Here is a 20,892-nt window from a genome sequence, read left to right as displayed (position 1 = left end):
GTTGACTTAACGACCAGCAAATGTGTTTCTCTAATTTACGACCGGCAAACTTGCCTACAAATGTAGATGAAATCTCTTATTTGGGACAGGTAACTTTCCAAATCGGTTTCCGCAATCTAAGAATTGAAAGAAGGGCGCAATTTCTTATGCAGGAACTCTTGAAGGGCTTTCGCATTATGTTTTATTGCTCGAATCGGTTCACTTCACAAAAAACATCGTTAGAAAAGGAAACAAGTTTTATTTGGTCACTTATTAAAATAACAAAAACAATATAGTACTTAAAAATAGCGTTGCAACGAGTTTAATTTTTCATATTGAATTTTTAGCAAGTAATTAATTCTCTCTTAAGTGATACAGAGTTCGCATTACTTCATCATAAATTTTAAACGCGAATTTTTTTTTTTTTCGTTTAAAGAATACATTTTATTACTGTAAGAAAATTAAAAAAATAAATCTCGTAATAAGAGGAAAAAATAAGCCTGCTCGAATGTAAAATAATAATTAATTTATTTTCCTAATGAAAACATCTAATTTCGTATTAATACAGTCATTGTAATTATTTGTTTAACCATTTTATTCCAAGTCGTTATTATTAATTTACGGTTCAATTATTAGCGTGGTCCTTGATCATGTGCGTTAATTATTATTCATCCGGGCAACACTTAAATTCCCATTGGATTAAAAACTTGGGGATGTTAAATGTAAACCGACACAACTCGTGCGCAATCGTTTGAATCTCGGAGCCCGCAATCAAAGTAAGGCACCCTTTGAAGTTATTTCTGGTCTAGTCCAAGTATGAGAAAGTTTTGAAAAAACTTGATTTTGAATTAAATAGATTTTTTTTTATTAAAATAATTATTTCGTTTGTGAGCTATTATGTATTGTTGTGTTCCCAGAAACAGTTCTCCAACTTGTCGTGGAAGAAGATTTTAGAGAATAATTTCTTTATTAAACCGGGGATTTATTCAATACTTGCGTATTAAAAGAGTGTCTTTGATGGTCGACCTAACTAGAAACTGGCCAAATGAGATCTGCAAACACCATGTTTGTCTGGAAGCAGCCTAACTGGCCTTAGCGACTACTGACTACTAGCTGCCATCTTGCGGACTTCCAAGCAAGCTCTTTGCACTGCCCTCTATGAGTGCATCTGTGAAGCTCTTAGCTAACTCACTTCCCAACATTTATTGAAGTGTTTTATTATATTTCTTTCGTGTCTTAATACTGATGATGCACGAAGAGCAAATAAATGAATAAAAATAATAATTTTCTAATATTGCATTTAAATTTTTTTCGAAATGCCTTTTGTTACATGAAAAATGTAAATGAGTTAAACATCCAAGCCACAGAAATCTGTCTACATATATACCTGTTGCTTCATTCACAATCATGCATCGCCTTATATACTGACTTGAATTGACCCAACTCAAGTATTTGATTCACCTGGTTATGTCTCCCTCGGGCATTCCCGACTTCTTCTATCATTTACTTCCGTAATTAACATTTAGGTAATATTCATTTTCCTCGCACGCCTTTAACGTTCAAATTCAAAAAAAATATTTACAAAGGGTATAGCTTATAGGTTAGATCCTATTTCTTCCTATTGAAATTGTTATTTTAGTATATTAATTCCAGAAATAGAATAAAGAAAAACACAAGAATTGCCTTGAGCTAATCTAAACGTTCGGCCAACCAGAACTTAATTAAATTAAAATTAATTCCAAACTGTATTTTACCGTGATATGAAATTCAAATGGGATGGAGATCTACAATGTTCGGTGAGTGTAATTGAGACAGAGCGCACGCTAAATGGCCTAAATTGTACATTTTTTTCAATTCTCATTTGTATGGAAAGCACTTATAGTTTTCTTCTTCATGCTCTGATGCCAGATCATTAATATTTGCCCAACTTTGACAAATAAAAATGAGGAAAAAAAATCTGATGTGTAGAGGTAAGTTTTTAGAGGTAGGAATTTACTTGTGTGATAATGCAAAGGATGGATAAAAAAGATTATTATTTACCCATTTGACGCTTGATGTTGGGATGCTAATTCAAATTAAAATTTAAAAGCCTTTATTTTATAAATAGAATATTAAAGACAAAGGGTATAGGTTATGGAAACCTATAACATATTTTTTACAGTTAAAGTGTTAACGCAATAAAAAAATAAGTGAAAAGTACATTAATATTTTACTTTTATTGTGGAATTTTTAATGTGTAAAGATACCCATCCCGAATCTAAAATAAAACGATTTACTTCTATACCTTACGTACAAATTGATATTATAAATTAAACTTCACTACGCACATCATCTTTGAATAATTGCCGGGGAAAATATTTTTGAATCGTTGTGAACAAAAACATTCAAGTCCTTCTTAAAATGATTTGCCCGTACGTATTGTATCATTTTGTTTGTTACACCCATTATTATATTAAATGCGCATTTTCCACTCATAAATCAAATATCTCAATGTGTTTCTTACAGCGTTTCTATGATCTCCTGGTCTTGGTTTACGCGGAACAGCTCGGAGCATTATATCAGGTAAAATTTCCCAGAAATTTTAAAGATTTTGTCGAAACAGTACGAAGTAAATCAAAATTAGGTGTTTTTGGTTTGAAAATGTGATTGCTTAGAAAGATTTCGGTGTTTTTATTGAATACTGCAAGTAGAACACATCATGGCCTCTGAAATAATTGAGCATATTTTAGAGAAGTCTTTCTTGCACCCCAAAAAAGTATCAAGTCTTAAAAAACTGCTTTAATATTTAAAAATATCCTTCTAACGAACTCTTTTTCGGTTGTGGTTTTACTGTATAATTTTTTTTCTATAAGTTCTTTGGAAAATGATCGTAAAAAAATTCTTGTATCTGAAACAATTGAAATAAAACATACTTTTTAACGACGTTTTTATTTTTGCATAAATCAAAACCGGCGACTGCTGTTAAGCGGGAATTTAAACATTACCGCCAACTACAATAGGAGGGTTATTGTTAGCGGCCCAATATTACCCAACGTGGTGAATCGTCTTAAGAAAAAATTACTGCAAAAATAGCTATAGAAGTATGATCAATTCTGAGAAAAATGTGGTCGCTGATTTATATAAGAACTCTCAACTCTGAGGCTACGTTCACTATAAATAAGGCTTAGTGGACTACTTTCTAGCGTAAATACACGCCCAATCTACATTTCCAACGGTTATCTTTACAATAACATACTTAGAACGTTCCTAACTATTTTAAAGAAGGTAGGCATCAATAAAAAACTGTTCCATAAAAACAAAGTAATATTTTGAATAATTAAAGCATCGACGAAAAAGCCCCAAAAATGCCCACAATGCCGAGAATGTAATAACTTGAGCTCTTTTTTTTTTTTGTTTTTTTTTTATAGTGAATACCTCACAAGAGTCCCAACTGTTCCCGTCTGGAGCCAGTGAGACTATGGCATCTCCAATTGGGGGATGTTGTGAGGGTGAAGGTAAGTGGGGAAGGGAAAGAGGAAGGTGGGGAAGTACCTGGCTATTCAGATCTAGTCACTAAACACGGCTAAAGCCATTTGGAGCAACGTTTCAATTCTGAATGGTGGTCTTACACCAGGGCGATACTGGTAGTATCTTCCACTCTACTTCCACTCACTCTCTTAGAAATATGTAGCTCATTGCGGCCGCAAGACCCACTACCGGTTATTAAATGTTCAATATCCGGCTGAGAGGTTTAACTGGCCCTAGAGTTTAAGACTCGCATCCTCACTCCACACACTGAGAGCTTTGTGCTGCGGACCCGAGCTTATAGCTTTTATCGTGATTAAATCAATATATCTTAGTTTTTTGTTATTACGCCGATGTTGAAGTTTCTACATATTAAGAAGGGTTTGTTTACTAACTATTTAGATACTTTTCTTTTACATACCTACTCAGTAATTTTTCCACAAAAAAAACCACACAATTTATTACGGTGATAACGCGTAACAACGCGACACTGAGATTGGAAGATACTTTCGGTGCCGCCCTGGTGAAAGACCACCATTCAGAATTTAAATATTTATTGAAATTTATTTACTTTACTTAGGTAAGTACTTCCAAACCTTACCCATCCCATCTTCTTTACTTCGCAAATCCCTTCAGTCTCACATCGTATCCCAATTGAGGATGCCATAGTCTGACTAGCACCAGATGGTTGGGAACAGTTGGGGCTCTTGTGTGGTGGGGGACCATAGCCAGAGCAGCTGAGATTTGAACTAGGATTGGTATTCAAATAAAAAAATCTTTACCATCAGACAACGTGGACCACGGGAGGATACTGTTGTCAACTTAATGTTACATTACCACCTTGATTCAAAATTATTAATGTATTTAAGACTTAAACTTATCTTTCAATAAAATTTTGTGAATAGATTCATCATTTTACTTACGGCTTTGCGTATTCATGAAAACATTTTTATCAATTAAGTAAAAAAATTTCACCTTCGTAAAATTCTAAAATATTGGAAAATATTGAAATATTTCCTCAGAGCACCACCGAGCTTATCTATGTGGAAAATTCGCACTGATTGTGGATAAGCAAAAACCTTAATGGTAAATGAAGTGAACAAATTGAGACATCCAAGAAGGAATATTATTTTATAGAATAGTCTGATTTGAGATTTGCCAGAATCTACCTACGTTATTTGGTTTTGGTCGTTTTATGTTGATTTGATTTGCAAGACTCCTCTTTATATTTTTATTTATCATTTTAGCCCCCCAACGGCTTTTACATTCAGTACGTAAAAGGATTTAATTTTTGAACAAGGATCAGTAATAAACAACGACTGCATATGGTTTAGAATTGTTAAATAAAAACATATAAGTATAATATAATTTAATTATTATATAATTGCTAAGATACTCTACATTTTTACATCGAATTTGTCATGTTAATTTGTCATTTGTCATAAGTATGTCCATATAATTTTTTTATTATATTCGTTTGCTTAACTATGTATAGTGTGTAGGTGAGAGATTTGTGAACGGTGATAATGAAATGGGAGCAGGTTCTTCTATTGACTGGACTCGGTAGTTCGAATCTTATAATTTTTTTTTTTTTTTTTATTAGGTACAATATTTTTTACAATTCAAGTTTTCCAGTAATGTAAGCCTCACTGGGTGGCTTGCCCGTGCTGAGGCCTTCATTTTATAATATGAAAATATAAACTACATAATACATTTAAAGAGAAAAATTATATATTTAAAATTAAAAAATAGTACATTGAAAATAATCTTGTGTGTTTGTGAGTGATGTGTGTTTATATTGGTTTTGTGTGTTACGTGTAGGTTTTATTTTTATTTTATGCTATGAAATTTTTACAATTTAAAAAATAAAAATAATACTATCTACTAATGTTTGACAGTTGATAAGCATTGTGTTTAGTATTGAAACAGTTTTGGATAATATCTACAATTTTTCCCATCATATTCCTACTGTCATACCTACTATCCATTTTCTTCCTTAAAAACAGCCTTACACACACATGAAAATAGGAATATTTTTGTTACATTGTAAATTGTCGCAAGTACAACTTTCAAATTAGTGTTGTGTAGCAAGAAGGTGCAATCGTAGTCCTCGTTGTATTATTCGCATTCTTTGTGCTAAATATCAAAATCATATTTAAGATTATCTCGTTTCGGGGAAATTTTACCCCGTGAACAGTGCAAGTTCGTCGAGCGCCCTATGGCCAGGATTCTTGTGATTCAAGGTAGGTTGTTCCTTCATTCCAATTTTTACCGTGATTTTTCAAAACCAATTGAATGAGCTTTTTACTGTAGTATTATTGTGGATTTGATTTGCGGTTCATTTACGTGTAATAGAACACGTTACACATTGGTCTCTGTAATTATTGTGATTATCATTAAAAATAAGTATACTAATCTAAACCTCTGGTACTAAATCACTTCAGTGTTTCTCAATCTACAAAGTGAAATTATTTATCTGATCTACAAGCGCCGATAAACATCAATTACCAAATAAATCTCCAATAAATTCATGTTACCATTCTGAGCAAAATAATAATATTTAAGTGAGAAAATAGTGTCGTCACCGCGTAGATCTCTCATTGGTTATTAAATCTACACCCGTACTGTTATTGGCAGAGTGTTTTAAATTAAACCAATCAAGTTGACTATTGTTATTTCTCAATTAACAAGTGAAAATAACAACTAATTTAAACAACAAAATGAAAATTAATACGAGGGCAAACAAACAAAGTACCGACAATAATCCTATAAATTTAAATGAAATCCTTAACCAGCTCTCAAAAACCCTTTATGACAGATTTAAGGAGATAGAAAAAAACATTGCTAGACTCAAGATTCAAGGATTTTACAGATCAAATAGCCTATTATAAAATCAGTGGAATTTGTATCTTCACAAATTGAAACTTTAAACACCAAAATGTTAGCTTTGAGCAGTAAAACCGCTAAAATTAATTCTCTGGAATTCGAAGTTATTCATTTGAAAGAAGTTATAAAGTTAAGAAAATTAATCAACGATAAAAATACGATAGACTATGTAATGTTGAAATTTACAGAGCTTCGATGTCAAAAAGTGAAAACCTTCCGGATATTATTATGAATATATCCCAGAAAGTTGGTTACCACCTACAAAAATGGGACATTGACTTCATTCATAGAGTGCGACCATGATCAACGGCAGCTTCTAAAATCACATCCGCACCCACATCTACATCAAATATATATACGTCTTCTTCGGCGAGATTGCAAGGACGCTTTCTTGGCAGCTGCTCGTCGCCACCGGACAAGCCGTAAATTACTCAATGATCACCTCACGCCTTCTAACAAGTTACTTATGAAGAAAGCCAGAGAACTTAAAACTGAAATAAAATAGCTGTGGAAAAAAAACTGTTTTATATTTTTGAGAAAAAATGACGGTTCTCCTGTTATTCGGATTTCCTCTGAGGCAGATATAAACGAAATAGCATGACTCATTTCAAATACTCCAATTATTTCACTTACTCTGTTATCATAATTCATAATATTTTCGCATTTAGTATTTTAGACTAGCATACACAATTTAAAACTATTCTTTGATCTTATAACTTCCGGTAATTAAATTACTTTTAATCAAGTTATGGCACATCATACTTCTCGTAAGACGTTAAATTTACATCGCACACTCTTTGTCTACATAAATTGAACTCGCTTTACTACGTATCTGTACCATTATTTTTATTATTTTTATGAAAATGGAATTTTTGTGATATCTTACTCGTGTTTTACAATATCTCTTATTTAAAATATCTATTATATCTCTACCATAAAATTTTTTAAAAACAAATTAACCTTACAATGTACCTTAATCTTAATTTTATAGTTCGTCTATTCTTTTGATTCATTCTTTACCAACGTCTTTAAATATCTACTTTCTTCCTAACCTGTAACCATAAAAAAGATTGTAAATGGAACTTAACTGGTTTATCTTATATTCAACTTAAATGTAAAATTAATTCACACGTACAACTGTCCGTTTCCTAAATAAACTAATATAATAAAAAAAAAACAGAGATTGCTTATCCTTCTTTGATCCGTAAGTGTATGTATGTGCACCTTACCTGGTTTATTGATTAACATTGACAAAACATTTATCTTACTGACAGTATGACAGTAAATGCTATGTTTATTGCGAAGGTTGAAGATGTATTCGGTGTTGAAAGTAAACCATGTAATATTTTATAATAGATTTATCACAGCAAGGATTATTTAAGTAATCGCGGCGCGAAAGAAGTAAGTTACATATTTTGATTAGCGCGTTAAAATGTAGCGCGTAGTAGACTGAGTACTTTCCCGCTGTCGTTTATATAAGGTGCCCATATATTCTAGTTGCTATGACTATAAACATTACCACCCATAACGCTGAGCAACGGCCGAAATTTCCAGTATGTTCTACAACTGCCTAGATACGAGTACCTTGGCACAGCGTACTAAGTAATACTTGTCACCGTCCGACTGGAGTAGTGGCGTACCACAACATACCTATATTTCGGGTATTTTAGGAAATTTTATGGTGAGATGACCAAACGACGGGATTAAAAATTAATTTGCTACGATCTAATGAGACAAATAGAATCATGGCAGAAAAAGATTTTAATGGTTCTCAGCAAAAATCCTAATGCTTTCAAACTATGGTTTGTAATGCGTTTTATTGAACGTTGAAGTGTTTCATAAAATATAACTGCGTTCATTTAGTTAACCACTCAAGTGCTGGCATCAATATCTGGAATATGAGTGATTGGCGTTCGAGTTGGAAATTTCTGGCCCTCATTTAAAAACAATCAAACCTTTGAATTTTAATATGGAAATATATAAATTAAAATTATATATTACCTTTTTAGCTAAATTTTTAGGATTTATAAAAAAATATCATAAAATCTTAAATTCCCGAATTCTGCGAGTCAAAAATGGCATATTATGGCGAACGATGACTCGAACGCTTTGTAAACTCGGCATATATGCCGGAAATCACTCGAATGGGTAATTTCTTTAGTTGTATATTATCTATTGCATAATAGAAATAGTATTTGAGATTTATTTCGTCAAAAAGTTATTGATTTACAGTATTTAGTTGCACATAAACTATAAAATTATCCATTTAAATTTGATTGAAGCTCTTGGAAATCATTAACGTGGGTATTTAAAAAAATATATTTTTTATGTCTTCAGCAGAGTTTATTTTTTTTTTTTTAAACTTTTATACAAATATAATTAAAATACGGCAATAAAATAATACATAATCAGATTCTGTATAAAAGGCGGTCGAGCAAAGCTGCCACAAGGCTGCTTATCTGCAGGTTCTACCGTAAGAATTTGTATTAATTGATAAAGATTAAATATCATAATTATACATATTTTTTTCCGTATCTACCTCAGACAATTGAAGCAAGGTGTTATTATTAAAGAGGAAAAAAGACGAGTTAGTTAAATGGGACATTGGAAGCTTCAAGATAAGTTTGAATAAAAAGTATTCTTCTCACTGTCTTCAAATATTTTTGCAAAAATATGTAGAGAAGTTTAATTTTTTCTTATTATAACTTTTAAAATGTCAATTCTCATTGTAAATACCACTTCAGCTTTCATTTATTGGGATGAACGATAGTCAATTTTTAATTTCGTTTTTAGAATTTCATAATTCTTATATATGATTAATAACTATCCTTTTACGATACGAGAAAAAACAGGTGGCGCAGTACCATTAAATTTATGAGACACTAATTTTCTAAATTAAACTAGAACTTTTCACAAAGCGCAATTCAAGAAACTTTCATTGTTATTATTCATGGTGGCACAGACTATTTTTTCTCGCTGTTGCAACTTTTTCTAGTGGTTCCCGTTAAAACAACCAGTTGCAAATTGTCTTAAACGCGAAGTGCATGAAACTTGTTAAAAAGTAAGAGCTTTACAGATGCACTCATAGAGGGTAATGCAAAGAGCTTGCTTGGAAGTTCGTAAGATGGCAGCTAGCGGCCAGTAGTCGCCAGGGCCAGTAAGACAGCTCCCAGACAAACTTACTGTTCTCAGATCCTATTTAGCCAGCTTCTACTTAGGTCGACTATCGAGTCACCATTGTAATACGTTTAAGTATTAATAAATCCCTGATTTATCACAAGAATCTATTTTTCATAATCTTTTCCACGACGAGTTGGAGAACTGTTTGTGGGAACACAACAAAACTCAAAATCATTACCACCCATCGATCTATCAATGCCACACTTATATACTAAAAAATGCCCAACACGAGAAAAGTTTACATCTCATGGTTGGCAAACCAAAATGTTTTAAAAACAACATGTTATCGACTTATTGTAGAGGTTTTTATAATTTTTTTTTATAAATCAAAATTTAAAAAAATCACTCCGGCCTAGTAAATGATCCCAATTTCAAATAATAAGGAATGGTGTTTTTACTCTGATATTTGATTTTTTTTGTCAAATATTAGTAAAATGTGCCACATATTATTTTTAAAATTATGTTATGCTTATTTTTTATTGTTCGTCCATTTCATTAATGTTAAGACTTAAAAAAAACAATTTCTACTTGAATATATTTTTCTAAAATATATATATATTACCTACTAATAATTCATCGACGTTAAAGTTAAGTTGGTAAACTAAATTATAATGGTTCCATGCTAACTCAACACAGTGACTATTTAATACACTTTTAAAAAGTGATATAAAGTCATTAAAAACGATGAAATTTTTTTTTAAGTCATGGAAAGTGATGATACAAAAACTTTATTAACTGGGTTATGTAGGTTAGGTTAGGTTAAAAAAAATCATCGTTTCTAATGACTTTATATCACTTTTTAAAAGTGTATTGAATTCTCACTGTGTTGAGTTATCATGAAACCCTTTATATAACTTTTTAAAGATGTGATGAATTATCATTTAGATGATTTATCCGGTCACCAGTATAAAATATGGGGTGTCCGGAGTAAAGTGCACTAACTTTGGGGAGTGCCATGACAGTACAATTAAAAAAGAAAAGCAAATTTTTTTTCAAAATTCCAACTGTTAGAAGTTAAATTGTTTGTATGGGAAAATAAATATTCTACTATGGAAATATATTTTTGTAAGGGGAAAAAAGTCGCAATTTCGAAAAATGTTTTATGTATATTTTACTTCTACCATCATGTAGAATCATCCCCGGACACCCTGTATTTTGTTTATTAAAATATGGAAATCACCTTTCTTTTTTCGTTCGGTGGTGGGGTCAGAGGAGAACATTTAGGTTAGTGAGTGAGTCTAGGGCCTCAGGCGTCACCCTGTGGACCTCATCAACCCCACCGGGAATGAATGCAGCAGGAATTCTTCGACCACATGTTCAGTGGTCTGCACCTCACCGCAATCACACATTGCCGACTCTTTAAGGCTCCGCCTGTGCATCATATAGGCACAGCGGCTGAGAGAAGACCTAATCCTATTTATGGTGGATCGGAGTTTACGAGGCAGCGAGATGGGCATTTCTCATGTCAGCCGATTGCCACTCATGTAAGGAAACCACCCAAATGTCAGGTTCATAGTTTTAGGAATAGTACTTAAACATAATGTACGATGTACATAATGATGCAGGCAATACATCTCACTCCCGACACGTTTCTAGCATTATTTTACGTAGAAAGGTTGCACTTGAGAATATCCTCAATCATATATATATTATTTGTCTCAACCTGATCGTAATAATCAAATATAAGTTTAATGAAAGAAAATTATGAATTTCCATAAAAAATATAAAAAATAAGCTGTTCATTTTTCTATCCAATGATGAGGTTAATGTTTGAGGCAAACTCTTGAAAAAAACTAACTTTTTTTGACAAAACCTCATTTGTATGGAAAAACTAGGGTTCTATAACTTGATCAGTAATTCATTACCGTAATCCGTAAAAATAAGATAATGGCTGGGGACATTTCGGAGAATTCGAAATATTTTCCAATTTTATCCAATTACAGTCAACTTTCTCAACAATTTTCCTCATCTCGGAATGCGATTTAAAATCTTTTGATATTATCTCTGAAGGAAAAATGTCAACGTTTTTACTAAGGCACTTCAAGGAGAAGGTCGATTATTAAATAAATTTTCGGTCCGTGATCACAACTCCGATTATTTCCAATTATTGATCTTCCTGTATTTGAAGCAGATAAATAGTTTCACCTCCTTCATTGAAAATAATTCAATTATAAATACATTTTTCTCCATTTCATTAAATAAAAATTGGTCGAAAGTATTCTAAAATAGTTTGCATTAAAAGTAATTGTCAGTTTTTTTTTAAAGTATAAAATGTATTTTTGCCATAATCCTCATAAACATCAATACAATGCCTGTGGCTAAGCCTATTTCAGCATATCGGCTATCATACACAGGCTGAAATAGGTCAAACCATGATAATGTTATGTTAGGACGGCTTATAACATTAAATATTTATTTAAAAAATTACTAAAGTAACTGGTTTTGTCTGAAAATGTCACCAGTTATCACTGTTTTCGAGACAAAGATTAAAACGATTTTGACAGATAATTCAACTTCAATACGTTTTTTGAAAATCATTATACAAGATTTTTCAATATTTAAACAGTTGGGTATTACGAAAGTATATTTTTTGTACTCAAATTTTGACCACATATTATTAAATCAATTTTGTTAGGTTAGGTTAGGTAAATTGCAAGATTATTTGAAAATAAATTTAAATGAATATAATTACGACAGTTTGAACAGGAACTGGGTGAAGACTTGCATAAAAGCCCGAAGGAAAGCTCTTTGGCTTCAAGATTCCCTTTAGTTTTCGGATCCCGTCTCTAGCCCGAGACTCCATCAACGCGCGGCCTGGATGATTAATACGGCCGCATTGAATAATAACCAAGTAAGGAATGATTAGAGGGATGGGGCGGGGCCGCTAGGTCGAGGGTGCCTGGGTACACTTAATTTCCCCGGAGCAATAATGTGGGAGGATTTGAGGAAAGTCGGATTAAGCTTGTCATACAATACAACTGATTGAGATTAAAATTCTTTCAGACATAACTATTGGTTATCTACAAAAAAAACTTAATAAAGGTACTATAAAAACTTACATTACTGTAATTCCCAAAATTCAATAACGATACTAAGAGCACCTTTCTTGTTCTGCTTAAATGACCTTACTACAATTTTTTTAAATTTATTTTTACTACCATTTCAAATCTTTTCACCTTAATTTGTTTCTTAACGACGAATCACACAAAGTCTATTAAAATCTAACTGTACCACTGTCGCTTTAAATGAACAATAAAAAAATAAACAGTTAAAATAAACACCATGATTAAAAACTCTACATAAAATGTTGTATTAAATAGGCATATTATCAACCCGTGTATATAAATAATAATATGTAATTTTTTCACGCTCAATGGTGATACATTGCACATAATTTTTTGCACATGCAATAAGTTAAAAATATATTTAAAACTTATTATGTTATTGATTGATGCAATCTATTTGCCTCAAGTTGGAATGATAGATTTGTAGTTAGTAGTAGTTTGGAGCCTGGGAAAAAATATCTGTACAGCGCCCTTTGCGCCCTTGAGGTGATTTTTCATAAAAATGACGCTGAGTAAAAATCATCAAAATAATTTTTTTGTTGCTAGTTGTTACTGTATTTTTTGTTTAGTACAGCAAAAAAAAAATTGATGTTGTGATAAAAACTCCACCCTTTTTCTTCTTCTTAGTTAGTGGTGCGTACTAGAAGAAGTATGTGTGTATTAGGAGAAGAGTTTGTAACCGAGGTATTAAGGGTAGAACGTCGAATTACTGTGTTACTTCCAGTAGGTAGAAGATGAATTTATGAAATGAACTACAGAAACCAAAATGCAATAGTTACTAAATTTTTTTAATTAAAAATATCCACAAAATAATATCATATACATTAAAAGTTAAAATTACCAAGAAAAACTAATTTAATATCATATACACAAAAAGTTAACGTTACCCAGAATAACTAATTTTATATCAAATATATAAACAAGTTAATATTACCCAGAACAACTAATTTAATATCATATACAAAAAAAAAGTTAATATTACCCAGAACAAATAATTTAATATCAAATAGTAAGTACAATTTTTTAAATAAAAATATCCACAAAATAATATCATATCCATAAAAAGTTAAAATTACCAAGAACAACTAATTTAATATCATATACACAAAAAAGTTAACATTACCCAGAACAACTAATTTAATATCAAATATATAAAAAAAGTTAATATTACCCAGAACAACTAATTTAATATCATAAACAAAAAAGTTAAAATTACCCAGAACAACTAATTTAATATCATATACATTAAAAAATAATAACTTAATACTAATTTAAAAACTTGTCGTCAATATTATCTGCCTATCATATTATAAAATCGAGAGATAAAAAAAAACAAGTATTGTCAACGAACCCCTCTAATCTAACATACCATTTTGAGGGCTTAAAATCAAAAAAAAATAGTAAAAAAAAACGTACAAATAATTCAAGACGTTTTCTACCAAAAAACATTTACCAATAATTCAAAAACCAACCGACCAAAAAACAAACAGATGCTAATAATTATTGTCATGTCCCTTTTGGATTATGTTGTTTGACTTATGTCCTCCAAATGGTTCGTCATATTCAGGGGCTCGACAATATTTACTTTAATTCTTTTGTTATAATTTATTATTCCAGCATTTCTGCAAATCTTCTGCAATATAGTTGATGTGTTCAGCCATTGTTTGTTTTATAATATAATATGTGTTCTTCCAGGCACATGTTGTATTTCCATTGTTTTCCACAAAATATCGCAATTATTATGCTGCTCATAGAAGTTGTAAAGGACGTGATATCAAAGTGTTATTCGTGTATTAAGTTCAGTTTGCCATTTGAATGGTGACATAATTTACAATATAATATAAGGTGTAAAATATTTACCCCCCCCTCCTTCTAAAACTCAATGTAATATAATGTAACTCCTTTATAATCCAAGTAAACTAAATTCTTAGTTAATTTGTATTAGCTTGAAAGCATGTACAAAATACTCAAATATAGAGAAAATAACAGTCCTTTGATTACAAATTAAAACAGATCTTAATTCCTATTTTTTTAAATCAGGTATGCGGAATTCGTGATTCTTTTTCGGGAGATTTAATTATGTACTTTTGGAAGGAGTGTTTTTTGAGTAGCTTGCTTCTTCGCCGGATTGTCATGCAAAGTAACCAAAGTTGTTGAACAGATCTGACGTTGGTTAGAACCAGAACGGGAACCGGAATTGGGAGAGGTAGAAGTAGGAAGCGCGCGGCTTCCGGGGCCGCTTCCGGCACTGAAACGGAAGAACACTGTGCAAAACGAATCCGGGAAAACGGAACCACTTTCCTCGCCAAGGGGAATATTATAGACCCTTAATTTGACTTTTAGCTTCCTTAGAATATGATCTATGCAGTACTCTTGTTTTTATGAAACTGAAAGTGAGCTTCCCCCTGGCTTTTTATACAAATTCTGTAATTAATGTGCATGAAAATAATAATTAAGGTTTTCAAAATACCAATGCTAAGAAGAAGCCAGGGGAAGTTATAGTAGGTATTTTAAATTGTCGGATTGTGGGTTCGGCTCGCTTACAACTCTAAAAGTAGAGCAAAGTTATAATTGCAAAATATGGACGCTATCAGGTATCGGTGTTCTCATGAAGATTTTAAGGTTTGATTGTTTTATTTCAGAGACAGGGTAAATATTAAAAAAAATATTTGAGCTGTGATAAATCTTATTGCGACATTCTCACATTATCAGATGATTTCTACGGAACGCGATACGTTATTTCAATACGTAAAAAATTACTCTATGCTTATCTCTAAAAGAACTTTTATTTTCCGCGTGCAAGTTGGTGAAATTCGTACATTCTTAGAAATCTCTGTTAAATTAATCAAAGGAAATTTTACCAGTTTTGCGTAAATAATACAATTAATAATTCCAAGTAAGATTGCTATCGATCTCTCGTAAAAAGGTGGCTATTGGCATGATGAGAGAATATCGCGAAAGCCATTTAGATTTCAATACCGATCAGTTTTTCAGGATATTACTTTTTCAATAACAGAAACGCTATTCAGCTGGCATATTTTGCTCTCTGGGGACATTTCATCACGGGGTAGATTTTTATCCATCAACCTATCTGAAAATATTGTGAACTTTCCTTCTTAGCATTATAAAACTTTATTTTTAGATTCACTTCGTTTCACGGTATTTCATTGTTTCGAAGAAAAAAATGTAATCCACAGTCATTTTCAATGACTGAATCTCGAAAAGAAGCCTAATATTCACAATATAAGATAAAATTGCAGATATAATGTTATCTAATCTGTGAAATATGTTTACCCTAATTTGTAGCATGTTTTTGGTTTTGAGTAATGTTGTTCTAGTTATTTTGAAAGTTAATTTACAACGGAATATTTGAAATAAAAGAATTGACTACATAGTTGAACTTAGGTTTAGATTAGAGAATATGCAGTAATTAATGTAATACATGTTCAATGTAGACTAAAATTTATCTTTGAGCAACATAATTATGAGCTTACACGACTACGTTATTCTTGTTTCGACACTGGTGTTCATATTTGGCAAGGATTAATGGCTGTGTACATAGGCTTCAGCAATCTACGTAATGTACGAAGTGTGTTCCATGTACATACTTACACAGTATAGTATCTAGAGATCTTATATCTGGTACTTCTCTTACATGCAAAGCTTGTGTAAGCACTACGGGTAATTTATTGGTTCAAATTTTATTGGAAAACAACGAGATCAATTATAAATAATAATAAAAAGCATTATCCCCCTTCATGGAAGCTGGTTTTTTTAACTCCACACTACGTGGTAGAACGTTAGTTAATTTCGATTTTAGTTTATATTGAAAAGCTTTACTGAGCAACAAAGATTATGTCAAGAAAATATGTACCTATCTATTCACAGCAATTAAAAAATAAATGAATCCTAATCCCCGACAAAAATAAAGTATTTCTCATATATTTTACACAGCATTCCCGAAGATAACATACGGATTAGGAATTGAGGGAATGGCCAGAAACTAGTCTGGATTTAATTCCAGAAAGTTATTAATGAACGATTGATGTTGATTTAAATATATCAAAATACACTGTTGGTATATTTTATCGTTAAAATGGTTGTGTCAGTAGGTAAAAGCGTTTGATATGCAGTTGCTACTAATATTTCCTAAAACTCGGTTCGGAAATACAAATATGATTCCCTCCAACTCTACTACAATCGACTAACCTGACTAACTAAGTAACAGAATACAGATATAGCTTAAAGATAAAACTTAAACCGGTTCTCTAAAATCCTCATCAATTATGGACTTTATTGAAAAAACGTACTTGGGTAGATATTTTCCACCCTTTTAATAATACTATTTATGAAGAATACTTATCTTGAGTAGAAGGATATTAAATCACGACTCAAATGAAAAATATCACATACAATTTTTAAATTTAGTGTTGCTAATCTTCTAACTGTTAAAAACCCTTTCATTGAAGAATTGAACAAACTCTCGGGAAATTCTTTCATTATTCGGCTAATGGCAGGTGCCCGGAGTTACTTGAAACTGGCGGGAAATCTTGAAGTGTGTTTTAGGAGATAAACCCAGAGTAATGTGGTTCCTTTATTTTTATGGAACGATTGCGATCGCAAAGTAATTTCCACGAGAAATTCTTCTCTCGCTTAAACCACCATACTATAAGAGAGCTTTTCTTCTCACCAAGTCTTTGAAATTTTTCTACTTATTTGGGAGTTTATAACTCGGGTTAAAAAATCACTTACAGCAAGCAATAACTAAAACGGAGGAAGTTAGATAAGTTTGTTAACGTAAGTATGAAGATTTGTTTCCTTGGAACGATGAATGATTATAATTCACTGACTTAACTTATTAGGATGGGAATGAGTAGCTCAGAGATGAGATGAGATGAGATGAATTGATGAAAACTCATTCATCCGAGGCTGGTCGACCGAAGCGTCATTAAGGAAAATATTCGGGTGTACATGGGAGTATGCTGAAAAGCATTTAAAGAATCAAAAATATCGTTTGCAATCGGACTCGGTCACTATGTATGGTAGATTATGCAGTTCACAGAAAGAGCATTACCCCTTTGCATAGGTCAGGTCATTCTTTTCTCCTCTTGCGATAAACACCAGATACATGGCAATGTGCGAATATTGAAGTTCATCCAAGATCATTGAAAACAAGAATAACATACGTAAAACACACTCGCACACTTTGAAAAGTATCTCTCTTTGGTAAATAGAAAATAAAAGTTATAATAATTAGTATTATTTTAATAATAGGTAAAGCATGCATGCAGTGTACGTGTTTAATACATCCTCGCCGCACACTCAGGGATAAAACTTGCTGGCATATTATTTTTTCATATTTCCTAAGATAACTATGAAAATCTTACATCTTTCGAAAACCAGAATTTTAAAATCATCTCCCATTTATAACGGAAATTGAGGCCACCGGGAACCTTAACCCAACCATTGGTAATTGATTGTAGGCTTATTTTACTAGTTCTTTACTTCGCACCTGTTAAAAATATTATATATTAAACTTTATAGCTGGACAATAGGGGTAAAGTAAAAAATATTATATATATAATATAGATGTACACAAAAAAATGCATGTGTTTTGGTGTTTAATATGTGTGGGGCAAGGAGTGTGTTCCAACAACTTTTTGCCCGTTGCAGGCAACTAATAAGTAAAAATGAATTAATTTAAGCTAATTAAAAAAATATATGATTTGGTGTTGAATGTGGATGAAGCAAGGAGTGTATGCCAACACCTTTTTGACCGTTGCAGGCAACTAAGAGGTAAAAGTAGTAAATGATTTGATGTTTGAATGTGGAAAAAGCAAGGAGTGTGTGCTTTTAAATATTAAAAATAAAACACAATATTTTACGTTTATTTTTTCATCCTTTTCTTTTTATAATGTAAATTATTTTTTCTCTCTTTCTTTCTTCTCTGTTTTTAAAAATAATAATTTATTATCATTTTTCTTGCAATTAAATATCAAGGTATATCATGGTCACCCTACATTTTTAACAACATTATACTGTAATGAATAGGCTGATAGGTACCATGTTGGTATCCAATTCGAAGAAACGTCAATGTAACAATATTGTTATCTTAATATATAATCTTTGTGTTATTTTGTAAAATTATTAACCTCAACACAGACTTGTCCTAGTGAGGTTAAAAATTCTAACCTAAAAAAAATTATACAATGTAAAGAAACGATAAATAAAAAAATGTGGATGAAACAAGTGTGCTATCACGAAGGGCCCAGATTTAACCTCTCAATTTAGTACACCTGCAACTGAGTCACTTCGATCGTCCGGTTCAAAGCGTTCAGAATGAGCCTAATCTCGCAAAAACAGCTTATTTATGATCTTACTGCTTATTTTTTCACTGAGACACTCGGGTTGCGTAGTTCGATACGCTTAGTTAGATGCCCATCTCGGGTACTTTAAAGTTCCATTAATTAAATATGCTAAGAAAAATAGTTCCAGTATCAGTACTTACCTACAGCACATACTTATAGTACCTACCTAGAGTACCCACCTACTGTACCCACCTACAGTACTCACCTACAGTTCCTACCTACAGTACCTACCTACATTAACTATCTACAGTACCTACCCATAGTACCTACCTACAGTACCCACCTACTGTACCCACCTACAGTACTCACCTACAGTTCCTACCTACAGTACCTACCTACATTAACTATCTACAGTACCTACCCATAGTACCTACCTACAGTACCCACCTACAGTAGGTACCTATTTACAGTACCTACCTACGTATAATCCAACATATTATTAATTTCATTAAATGTATTTTTATTAAAATTCGACTTTGTTAAAGTTCTGTGCTCCTGGTATATTGTACAGACCCCTTGAGGTGATTTTTCGCAGAAATGGCACAAAAGTACAAATTATCGTAATTCAGAAAAAAATATATATCGTTTTAATTTCATTTCATAAAAAATGTACAAAAACCAAACCTTTTTCAAACAATTTTTTTAGAAATTATTAGAAATTTTTTAATAAATTATTATAATCGCTCGTGCAAGACCTCCTGGAGTATCTCATCCACCCTGGTAACTGGTATAAAATATACCTACTACTTTTTTTACTACTATTACTGGATTTCGAAACTACGACCTCTGAGTCTGGAGCAAAAAGGTTACTACACGGAGGTTGTTAGAAACGTAAAACACCACCCATAAGTATGTACATAATATATTAATTATTATTTTTTTGATAAATTAATGTTTTTAAGACAAGATTTTATTTATGCATAGCACAAAGGATAACAATTATTTTTATAAGCCAACGGTCCCGTTGGCGTCATGTATTTTTTATCAGGAGATTTTTTCAATGTGGATGAGTGTTTCAGGCGAACAATTATTGCTTATAAAAATAATTACATAATATATTGTTTAATAAGTAATTCCAATGAATATAATTACCTTGAAAACTTTGCATGTGAGTTGTTTACAGAGTTCGCGTCACCCGTCCGGAGTTTCAGACGTCAATCTTCCTCGCTGAAATAATCGCTCTAGATGAATCTGAGTGGAATCCACTGCGAACACCGAATAGATAAACCCATAGAAGTGTATTGTTGGCATTGTCGTTTGCCCAAAGTATGGAAATTTTCCTTTATTCTGATGAAAGTAATCTAATATTTTGAAAAGGTTTACATAAGCTTATCTGGGGCCGAAGGGCCCTAGAAAGCCACATCGACAAGCAGAATTAACACGACGAAATAAGCTGTCGTGCGGTGAATAGATTATTTTTTTCAATGCCGAGACAAAAAAAAAATGCTCTACGATGGTAAAACTGACACATATTATCTTTTGTAGATTGTTGTTCGTCGTATTGAAAAGTGAGATTCCAGAGGCTTATTTGGAAAAAATGATAAAATTAATAATTATAGACATTTTGCTGAATGTTTTTTGACCAAACGTTGTTAGTCATTACCGAATAAATATCGATACTTCGTTTCCCCGGTTAAAATTTCCATCAACGATGTTTGTCGACATCTAGAGGAGCAAATCACAAAGGATTTGAATTACCGATAATTCCACAAATAACCGATATTGTTGATTAAAACCGCCATCGTGTCAATGATAAATGTTCGTGCTACGGACTCAGGAGTCGAAATTTTAGTGAATTGGCAACAGTTTTCTTTCAAATCGGTTTTAAACCGCACTTCTTGGGATTATCTATTCGGTGGCTGTGATGGAGAGGAGTGTGGGTGGGGAGGAGAGTTGGGGCTGTGTTGTGA

This window comes from Hesperophylax consimilis, chromosome 1, assembly GCF_061612785.1.
Source record: "Hesperophylax consimilis isolate HC1 chromosome 1, BYU_Hcon_1.0, whole genome shotgun sequence".
In the NCBI taxonomy this organism is placed as follows: Eukaryota; Metazoa; Arthropoda; class Insecta; order Trichoptera; family Limnephilidae; genus Hesperophylax; species Hesperophylax consimilis.
This window is presented reverse-complemented; position numbering follows the sequence as displayed.